Here is an 11412-nt window from a genome sequence, read left to right on the forward strand (position 1 = left end):
TTATAATCATGATTCCCAAGTTTCAAGGAGATCTGTTGAAAATTAGGGAAGATATAAGCCATTACACTTTCTTGGGGATACTGAATAAATAGGCAGGCATTTCGCTTGTCAAGCCAGTTTGTAACTGTTCGACCCTAAGCATCTCACTTGAGGAGACGAAAGTTATTACCTTGGGACACATGAATATCAAATCAACTATATGTGGCTTGCCCGCAAATTGCCACGCAAATATAAACAATTAACATTCCATGGTTTCCCATTTCTCTATGTGATGTATGGGCGCCAGCGTTACAGTTTTAAATAAAACTGTAGAGCAAAATGTATATTTACTAGCATAGAGACTTATACTTAAATCACAGGGGTAGGATTTTAAATAATTAACCATTAAGTATCGCTTGAGAAAGAAAATTAACGCAATATCAATTAAAATGAATTTATTATACAAAAAATGAGATGAATCAGAAAAGTTCCTTAAAGCGTGGAGGGATTTAGAATGTACGGTACTCAAATTACTATTGCTTGCTTTATCTAATTGAAGCTCACCAATTGCAGTTTCCGTTGAAGTCATCTGGTTTCCGTGGTTACTCGTTCTCTTCTTCTCAATGTAGAATTGACTCCATGGACATCCTTCCTTCTCTGATGTGGTACGGGCTATCTGGACTAGCATTCCCTAATTGCCTAGTCTTTAAATTAGACATTGGCCCTATACTTGTAAAAACTGATCAGCGTTGATCGTATGAGGAGAAAATACAGAGATATGAATTTTTCCATGTTAATAGAAATCCCAATCCAACTGAGCTATACTATTGATACGGTACAGACTTATACCAAATTCCATGGACTTGAACTAAACATAGTTCTTCGTCCAGAAGATTTACTGAATATATTTTTTATTTTTATTTTTGCTAGTTGCTTTACGTCGCACCGACACAGATAGGTCTTATGGCGACGATGGGATAGGAAAGGGCTGGGAGTGGGAAGGAAGCGGCCACTTACTGAATATAACACAAACCGTAAGCTTGTTTCGTCTCACGTAGATCCGATAACATTACCGCAGCTGAGTAAATTGTTGAAGCGACAACACACTGTACAAAAATAACTATGTCTCGGAGAGACCACACACTGTCTCAAAATCAATAACGTCGTTCAAAGTACATGTTCACAGTAGAAGTTCTAATAGTCGTTAGGTTCTCAGCAGAAGTAGCGATGTGAGTTCCTATCCGTGACTTCGTGATAGATAATATAACCGGGCTCTCCCCACTCTTGGTAGCAGCTCAATATCAATTCTCTATATAACGAAGCATCTGATTCGTAGATCGCATTATCATCTCCCTCTCTTCTTTCTTCTTGACAAGTCCAGTAGGCGTGGCGATGATGTAGTCTGCAAGCCAAGCCTTGCACGCAGGTCGCTGTATAGTCCCTTGCTCATGAAACCCAAGTGAGTCATGCAATTTCCCCGCTCAAGAATAACCTTTTCCGTATACACAAATATGAGATGAAATGACAACAACTATGTCTCAACATGTTGACCATATTTACAGTACATAAAGAATTCCTATCCTACCTAATATAATAATTTAAATAATAAATGATGTTATAATTATATAATATGATTGCAAAAGCCTTATTTACGAATGCTTGACGTTGAATAAATATGATATTACGAATAATTGCCGATGGCGGATAAACTTGATATCGAGTGATATCGCGTAAAATGATAGTATATTAAATTAGTCTGGCTGGAGAAGCCTGGACGGTTACAAGTTTACCTTGTACCACAGCCGAGATCGGACGGCCGGCTGTTGGGTATTCTGCGGTCACAATGTAAGTCGTCAGTTCGACTCTCTGCGAAAGTTTAAGTCCGCGTGTTTCGACGCACTACAAGACTTAGAATATTTTCAGTGTCGTGTCTATGGTGACAGAAACTGCGCCTTAGAGGAAATGTGAACAGTTGAGGAATATTATCATCTACGAGAACAGTGTGATTGAAACTTACACTTTTCACCAATACGATGTTACGGTAATATAATTTGATGTTCGCATTTGAATGAAAGTGATTAACTTTACAGTGAATACTGAAAGTGTTGAAATGTGATCGTCAGTGAAACGTCAAACGGTCTATGATTTTCTACTTGATCTTGATAAATGATAAATTGTGCTAGTAGTGGAATATAATCCAGTATTTCCAGACTGTTCAGGTTATTGAATTTACGGTAGTGAAACATCACAGTGCATAGTTGTTATACCAAAGGTGTTGGAACATTTTTCAAACTGTACGTCTATATTACGAACGACTGATATAACTAATCATATTTAACAGTGTCGTCGAAGTTTGATTCTATTTTACAAGTGTCCAGATTCTTCAGTGAGCATAAACTCAGTACAGTATTTAATATTCCATCATTATCCCGATAAGACTTGTGTCGAACCCAGGACGGTTCCAAGAAGGACAATGTTTTCTTTTGCCATTTTCGATAGTGAACGGGACCAAATTCACGGAACTTTGATGTTATTTGAAGTGTTAGAACGCGACAATGTTCTTATACTTAAGTTTAATAAGGTGACATTTATTTGACGTGATTAATACATCACTAGTTTAATTTTGAGTTCAGTTTAATCCATCAGCAATGACTGTGTTAGTTTAACTAATTAGTGAAATCCCACTGTGAAGACAATTGAATGCAGATCGCTACCAACTATTATCTCATTTGTGCAGACCAATTACTTTGAGTCCATTTCATGCCCCAGTGCCACGTTACAACCAAGAATCCGAGTGCTCCTAGACCATCCAGACCTCCGAGATATTCGAGACCTTCCAGATATTCGAGACCGGCTCGAAAGATGGTGGCACCATGAGCAGACATTACCCGCAATGTATTAGGACCAATTCAGCCCCAAGGAGAAGGACTCATTGTAACTGCTGTGCTGAGGTGATGTTAAAATCTGACTTTATTTCATGAATAAACTTTTTGGTAATTAGTGTTCCATTATACTTATCTTACCTCCCTCTCCTCTGTAACAATTCAGATAAGGACCGGTCATTTCTGGGCCGAGTCTTGTGTTCAGCTAGCCATCGAAACAAACTTTTAAGGTTACAGTAGGGAATGAAATTTTTTTAAAAGATATTTCGCCGAATAGAGAAAGCTTCGTCTTAACAGCGGCTAGTTTTTGCTAGCCTTGCAGATCCACATTCGGGAGGGGGAGGGGCTGGTTCCTACCATCGGCTGTCCTGAGAAGGGTTTGTCCGTGGTTTTCCATTCTCCTGTACTGAGGTGAATGCCGGGACAGTTCCTATTAGAGGCCGCACCCACCTCACCTGCTCCGCAAATCACACCACCGATACAAATGTCCCTGGTCTGAGAGACGGTGCTGCCGTCTAGGAGGCCCACCGTACCCCCATCAGGGTATGGAATTAAAACCTTTAAGTAGTAAAAGTTTTTCTTTTTATTATTCACCCACTCATATCAGAACTCTTAACTATTCATCCATGAACTTATTCACGCACCATTCAATTCACCTATACAGGAATTCACAACCATTCATCTATGTAGTCCTCTAGCCAATCTTTAACTCACAAATTCATTCACCTACTCACACATTGATACAATCACTCATTCATCCATCAAAAAACTAATAAATAAAAAGTGTCCATCAACAACCATTAAAAAATGCATACATACCAACACCTGCTCGTAACGTAATAAATCTATAGCTGAAGCGGACAACTTTCTCCTACCACCTCAGAAGTCACATCACTCCAGCTATCTCGTTCAGTCTCTCACATCACCTACAACCGCCCGTGTCACTTAGTCAGAGAGAGGACGCAACCCTCTGTGTGGGACCGCCTTTTCCCTTCAGGGTAAGGAATGAAAAATTTACAGCGGCAGGCATTCTCTTTAGGTAAATGTAACTGTTGGTAAGTCCGGAAATTAAGGAGAACCATCCCGTAAATTCCGGAAATAAACGTTAGCTTTTTCGTACGAGACTACAGAGGATGATTCTGACAAGAGTTGGCAAAACCGATTGTTTGACAGACATTCCATTTTCCCAAAAACAATGACTGCTCATTGTTAAACTTTACTTCGCCAGTCATTCGCATGCATGCGTTGCAGTCGAGTTTCCATGGAGATATCCGGAATCTGATGTTCCTAACAATTCGGCGGTATTGATATTAATCGAACGTTTTCTTGTGAGCTTCTAATTTCGAATTTGATTGTGGTCTCCACGCTCATCCGATTAGTTTTTCCCATATTTTTTGTTTAGAGGTACCTTAAAAACAGAATATTTTTGTAAAAACAATCCGTATACACTGGAGGAACTAAAGAATAACATTAACGACGGTGATTACTCATTGTACAGGTACTCCACAAAGTGGCCTCAGACACTGCAAAAAAGAACACGAAAATGCATTACTGAACAGGGGACCATTTTAACATATGTTGTAAATCCATAGTTTGATTTGGATTTACAGTTATAAACATTCTTAATAAATGCTCTATGTCTTGAAGTTTGGACATTTAACGAATATTGCTTACTGTGATATCCGCAACTTTTCGATCGCCCTTTACAGGGAATTGTTGACATCCAGTGTGGATCCTGGTACCTGAAACATAAAACATGAACACCGTTTAAATGTGGTTGAGTCATATCTCGGTAAAGGTTGGTTTCTGGACCTATGTTTAATAGGACTTAATTCCCAGTTTCATTGCCCTGTGCTCATCCCTGCAGAATGTGCCTATAATTCTGAAATACCGTTTGATGTTAAAAAATGCAATATTGAAGGAATGTGTATGTTGTAGTTTTAACTGGTATAGGAAACAGTGTAGGCTATGTTTCTGTTACTTTTCTCATTCTTCGAGTTTGGAGTTAGTTTTCTTGAAACTTCAAAATCTCTCACATACCTTCCTTTTTCTCCCAAACCTAACAACGTAATGCCATGGAATTTTAACATTTACTTAATGAGTATGTAATACACCTGCGGATCTACGATCACGTAATTTTGACCAATACCTTTTGAGTTATGCCTTGTTGTCCATTATGTTTTAAATTACAATTTAGCTTTACAGTTTGGCCTGCCATCCACTCCAGTCTACGAAGAAATAGATTTCGAACACCAGAGGGGAAAAAGACATATGGTTGAATTCTATAGTAGAGATGCAATGTTGACAAATGACTGGAAGGAAGCGAACTATGAGCTGAGGCACCCCGTGACAAGGTTCGCGATTCACAGGTTTCACTTCAAAGTCTATCGTACCGACAGATTCCATGAACCATGTTTACTGTTCCTTGTGTGGAAGGTCATCAATCGATACCACGTGCTCTTCTGTGAGAACCACCGTATTTGGCTCAAGAAATTCTGCTTTAACGAGAATACAGATTACCAGCTGACAACTGTCTAATTGTAAATATTACATTTTTATCCTTTTAATGTATGTGAGTTTATTGGCTGCAATAAACGTATTATTATTATTGTTATTATTATTATTAATTTAGCTTTCAAAACATAATAATTACTCCCGCAATTATTGAAGTACAGTTCCAACTGTAGATCCCAGCAGTTAAGAAGAACCGATATAGACGTTGATTTCCATAGGGGAACCGAAATATTTGTTCTGAATGAGTAAATTTATAATACCAATATAGTTGGTCCGTTATTGAACATGATAAATTTTCCAGCTAACTCATTCCTGGTTGCCAGCGTTTCGCCTCAGTGTACTAATTTGGGCTCATCAAGTGATAAATAGCACACCTACATAAACGCATGGCTGGTGCATACCGTGGAGGCCATTGCGTAGGCTACTTGAAGATGAGATAGTCTATCATAATGCACTGGCACGCAAGTGGCTACTTGAAGATGAAACAGTCTATCATAATGCATTGGCACTGCCGGTGGCTCCAAGTAGCTACGCAGTGGCCTCCATTGTATGCACTTGCCATGCGTCTTGGTGGGTGTGCTATTTACCTACTGATGAGCCCAAATTAACACACTGGGGCGAAACGCTGGCAACCAGGAATGAGTTAAATAATAATAGTAATGGCGTGTGACCTCCGGAGAGGCCTGGTGCAGGTCTTTTGATCTGACGCAGTAGGTGACCGGCGCGTCGTGATGAGGATGAAATGATGATGAAGACGACACATAAACCCAGTCCCCGTGCCAGGAGAATTAACCAATTATGGTTAAAATTTCCTGCCCTGGTGAGAATCGACCCCTGGACCCCTGTGACCGAAAGCCAGCACGATAACCATTTAGCCATGGAGCCGGACCTGAGTTAGCTGGAAAATCTATAATGTCCAATAACGGAACAACTATATAGGTATTAAGAGGAATTGAGAAAAAACGTTGTGTAAATTTCATACACTTATTTTTAACAGCTATTGAAAGTAACATAAAATATATAAAAATAACATTAGCGATCTAGGGCATTGGACTCGCCAAACGTTCATAAAAGATCGCTTCTTTGGACAAAACGAAAAATTAGGATTCTCTATCACAAAAACAACAGCCAGTTCGACAAAATTACAGTCATTTTTGAATTAAGAACCGTTGAAATACAATTTCGAAAAGCAAATCAAGATTGATTGATTGATTGATTGATTGATTGATTGATTGATTGATTGATTGACTGGATTGATTGATTGACTGGATTGATTGATTGATTGATTGATTGATTGATTGATTGATTGATTGATTGATTGATTGATTGATTGATTGATTGATTGATTGATTGATTGATTGATTGATTGATTGATTGATTGATTGATTGATTGATTGATTGATTGATTGATTGATTGATTGATTGATTGATTGATTGATTGATTGATTGATTGATTGATTGATTGATTGATTGATTGATTGATTGATTGATTGATTGATTGATTGATTGATTGATTGATTGATTGATTGATTGATTGATTGATTGATTGATTGATTGATTGATTGATTGATTGATTGATTGATTGATTGATTGATTGATTGATTGATTGATTGATTGATTGATTGATTGATTGATTGATTGGAATACATTGCAGAACGAATGAGACCGATACAGGACGTCGTAAACTTGAGCTCGCAGAGCTGATCTCTTGTAAAAACGAACGACGCATTAAATTATACCTAGGTACAGTATATCTCATCATTCAGCACTGTTCTATAAAATCTTGAAACACCGAGCTGGTGGCTTCGCGGTTTGAGTTACATACTGTAACTGTCAACTTGCATTCGGGAGATAGCAGGTCTGAACCCCAGCGTACCGAGCTCCATAGCTGCAGTCGCTTAAGTGCGGCCAGTATCCAGTATTCGGGAGATAGTAGGTTCGAACCCCACTGTCGGCAGCCCTGAAGATGGTTTTCCGTGGTTTCCCATTTTCACACCAGGCAAATGCTGGGGCTGTACCTTAATTAAAGCCACGGCCGCTTCCTTTCCACTCCCAGCCCATTCCTGTCCCATCGTCGCCACAAGACCTATCTGTGTCGGTGCGACGTAAAGCCAATAGCAAGAAGAAGAACCCCAGCGTCGGCAGCCCTGAAGATGGTTTTCCGTGGTTTCTGATTTTTACTACACACCTTAATCGTTTTTTTCTTTGCTAGTAGCTTTACGTCGCACCGACACAGATAGGTCTTATGGCGACGATGGGATAGGAAAGGCCTAGGAGTTGGAAGGAAGCGGCCGTGGCGTTAAGTAAGGTACATCCCCAGCATTTGCCTGGTGTGAAAATGGGAAACCACGGAAAACCGTCTTCAGGGCTGCCGGCAGTTTGATTCGAACCCACTATTTCCCGGATGCAAGCTCACAGCCGCGCGCCCCTAACCACACAGCCAACTCGCCCAGTGACGCCTTAATCAAAGCTGCAGACGTTTCGGTCCTACTCTAGCCATTTCCTATCCCGTCGTCGCCTTAAGAGATATCTGTGCCAGTGCGACGTAAAGCAAACTGTAACAAACAAACAAACAAACAAACAAACAAACAAACAAACAAACAAAACTTGACATTTGCTATAAATTATGCAAATAAAAAATTAAATATATAGATAAACCTGCTTGAATATTTCGATTTATTTATTATTTCTAATTACAAGACACGTAAATAATTCTGGCAGATGGCCCTAGTATAGACTACGCATCTTTTCTAATACCGAATTTTCTCCCTCTCCTCTTTGTATGCGCTTGCACGCACTTGAAAGTACTCTTAGTATCCATCCATACATACAGTAATATAATTTCGTTAGTCCTCCCTCTTCGCTGCCTTAAGATATGAGAAAACTTACTCCCTCCGCCTTTCTCCCCACACTCAGTGAGGATGGAAAAGTAATAAAGAAACAATTTAACGAAATTGAAGCCGGTCTGAAGTGGCACCAGTCGCAAGCAATATATTACGTTATATTGGGACCATGTCCGAATCACGTCAGTTTTTACTCATTAAGAAGGGTCATGACAGGCTTGCTAAATCACACTCAATTCCTGGACCAGCTGTTTGTGCCGGCCGCACGTTCCCTTCTCATTCAAGAAATGGATGGCAGGAAGGAGAAGAAGATGAAGGAAAAGGGAGGGAAATAATGAAAATCATAAAGTAAATGAAACAGGTATAGAGTCACGTTCTGGTTCTATTGTGTGCAAGGCGTGATGATAGAGCAATGAGGTAGGCTAATGAGATCAAAGGAAAGGCGGACAGAATTATTAAAAGCAAAATATTCTGCTGTGAGTAACAGGGAACTGAGAGAAGAGACTGAATATCTTACTAAGAAAAAATATACAAAAATTAATTCTTAAAAAATTTATCATAATGATTAAGATTATTATTATTATTATTATTATTATTATTACTATCTATGCACAGTATGTCTTTATTTATTTACCACAAATCATACAGATTATATGGATGGTCTAGTGAAAAAGAGCAATTCATTCACTCGACAACACTTACACTTCCTTTCACTCGCGTTCACATACACAAAGAGATTTACATCTTTTTACATGTTTTCATTCAACAATGATCTGCATTTAGGGCTTTTGCCAAGGTGGCAGATTCCGTATCAATTGTTTACATCATACTTGCATTTATTTATAATTGTTTACCTAGCTCTTTCTTAAATATTTTCCACGAACTTTGAAGTATACCGAACATTTCCCTTGATAATTTATTCCAATCCTTTATTATAAATGAATATTTTCACCAATCTGTCCTCTTCAATTCCAACTTTATCTTCTACTTACCTCATTCCACACCAACTCACTACTGACAGTTTCGAAACACACCACATAGTCGAGCATCTCGTCTCCTTACTCCAAAGTCTTCCCAGCCCAAAGTTTCCAACATTTTAGTAACATTACTCCTTTGTCGGAAATCATCCAGAACACATCGTGCTGCTTTCCTTTGAAATTTTTCCAGTTCTCGTATCAAGTAGTCCTGGATTTATATTCTACTTGCGGTCTTACCAGAGACTTATAAGCCTTCTTCTTTACATCCTTACTACAACCCCTAAATAGTCTCATAACCATCTGAAGAGAGCTGTAACATTTCTTAACTACTTCGTTAATATGATTACCCCAATGATGATCATACCTTACATTAACACCTATGTACTTTATTTGTTCCCCATGATATACTGTCATCCCATCAACACAATGTGAACTAGTTCCACCTATTCAGTACTTAAAACCGACTTTTAACGATTAAAAGTCATACCTAAAACTAGAATAGGTTTCGACCTCCTTGTGGCCATCCTCAGCTAGTTTCTATTAAATATTTTAATCACATTACAGTGACGCGTTAAAAACATTATATACAAATTGAAACATGTTTGTACAATTAAATTAGGGAGTTGTTTTACGTCGCACCGACACAGATAGGTCTTATGGCGACGATGAGATAGGGAAAGGCTTAGGAGTTGAAAGGAAGTGGCCGTGGCGTTGATTAAGGTACAGCCCCAGCATTTTCCTGGTGTGAAAATGGGAAACCACGGAAAACCATCTTCAGGGCTGCCGACAGTGGGATTCGAACTCACTATCTCCCGGATGCAAGCTCACAGCCGCGTGCCCCTGACCGCATGGCCAACTCACCCGGTATTAAAATAGTTAGGCTCATTATTCTATAAAAGTGTTACTTGTTACTTGCTTACTTAAAAAGTTCTTGGACGATAAAAACTTCGTCAAAAATCCATTTACACATATGATGCACTGGTTCTAAGATGTACAGGATATAGATATTAAAATATTTTAGCATTAATTAAAATAAATCGACATATTGTTGTATACGAAATAATAATTATATTGCTTTTTACGTACCACTAACTACTTTTCCGGCTTTCAGGAACTCCGGGGTGCCGGAATTTTATCCCGCAGGCTTTGTTCTACGTGCCAGTAAATCTACCGACACGAGGCTGACCTATTTGAGCCCCTTCAAATATCACCGAACACAGCCAGGATCGAACCTGCCAAGTTCGGGTCAGAAGGCCAGCACCTCAACCGTCTGAGCCACTTAGCCCGGCTCTATAAGTAAAATGTGCTTGTTGTTTACTTGTTTAGACAAATTCATTCACCCAAGTCAGATAAAATAGGAAGAGTTACGATGATATATAATTTGTGTTAATATTTTATATAGGCTATATATTAATATATTATACACTAGACTTATAACATCTATATTAATATAAGTGTAGTTTATATTGTTACTGTTATTGTTGCGAACGTCCTTTTTCTCAACTAATCTAAAGCCTACATCGATGAATAAGGTATCAGTTGATAGGTATTTTTACTGACTTCTGACACAACATACTCAGTTCTCGTCAAAGCACATTGCCTATTAGACAATCAGGCCTTCCAACACATAAATCCATTTTGTCATGTTGATGAGAAATTTATTTTATTTCTATGGTTTTACGTCGCACCGATACAGATAGATCTTATGACTATGGTGGGATAGGAGTGGGAAGGAAGCGGCCGAGGCATTAATTAAGGTACAGCCCCAGCATTTACCTGATGAGAAAACGGGAAACCACGGAAAATCATATTGAGGGCTGTCGACAGTGGAGTTCGAACCCACTGTCTCCCGAATGTAAGTTCGCAGCTGTGTGCTCATAACCGCACAGCCAGCTCTCGATAATTTAAATGTTAAGCTGTGCTTAATCAGTGGAGCAAGAATGATCCTCACACACCTCCACCACGAACACACCGTCACTCCTCGGTTATCTGACTGGAAAAACTGTTGTCATACCTCACCCCATCCGACCCAACCATGCCTTTCCAAATAACCAGAAGACAGTTACAACTAAAAGTTACCGTTGCAATGTCTCAGGACAGACCACTGATCTCTATACATGGATGGCTGGTGGCTTGGGTAGCAGCAAATACAGTAGAGACAATACGCGACACTCAGCGAGATATCGAGGGGCAGCTATTAGAGCTATCTCTAGCGGG

This window comes from Anabrus simplex, chromosome 9, assembly GCF_040414725.1.
Source record: "Anabrus simplex isolate iqAnaSimp1 chromosome 9, ASM4041472v1, whole genome shotgun sequence".
In the NCBI taxonomy this organism is placed as follows: Eukaryota; Metazoa; Arthropoda; class Insecta; order Orthoptera; family Tettigoniidae; genus Anabrus; species Anabrus simplex.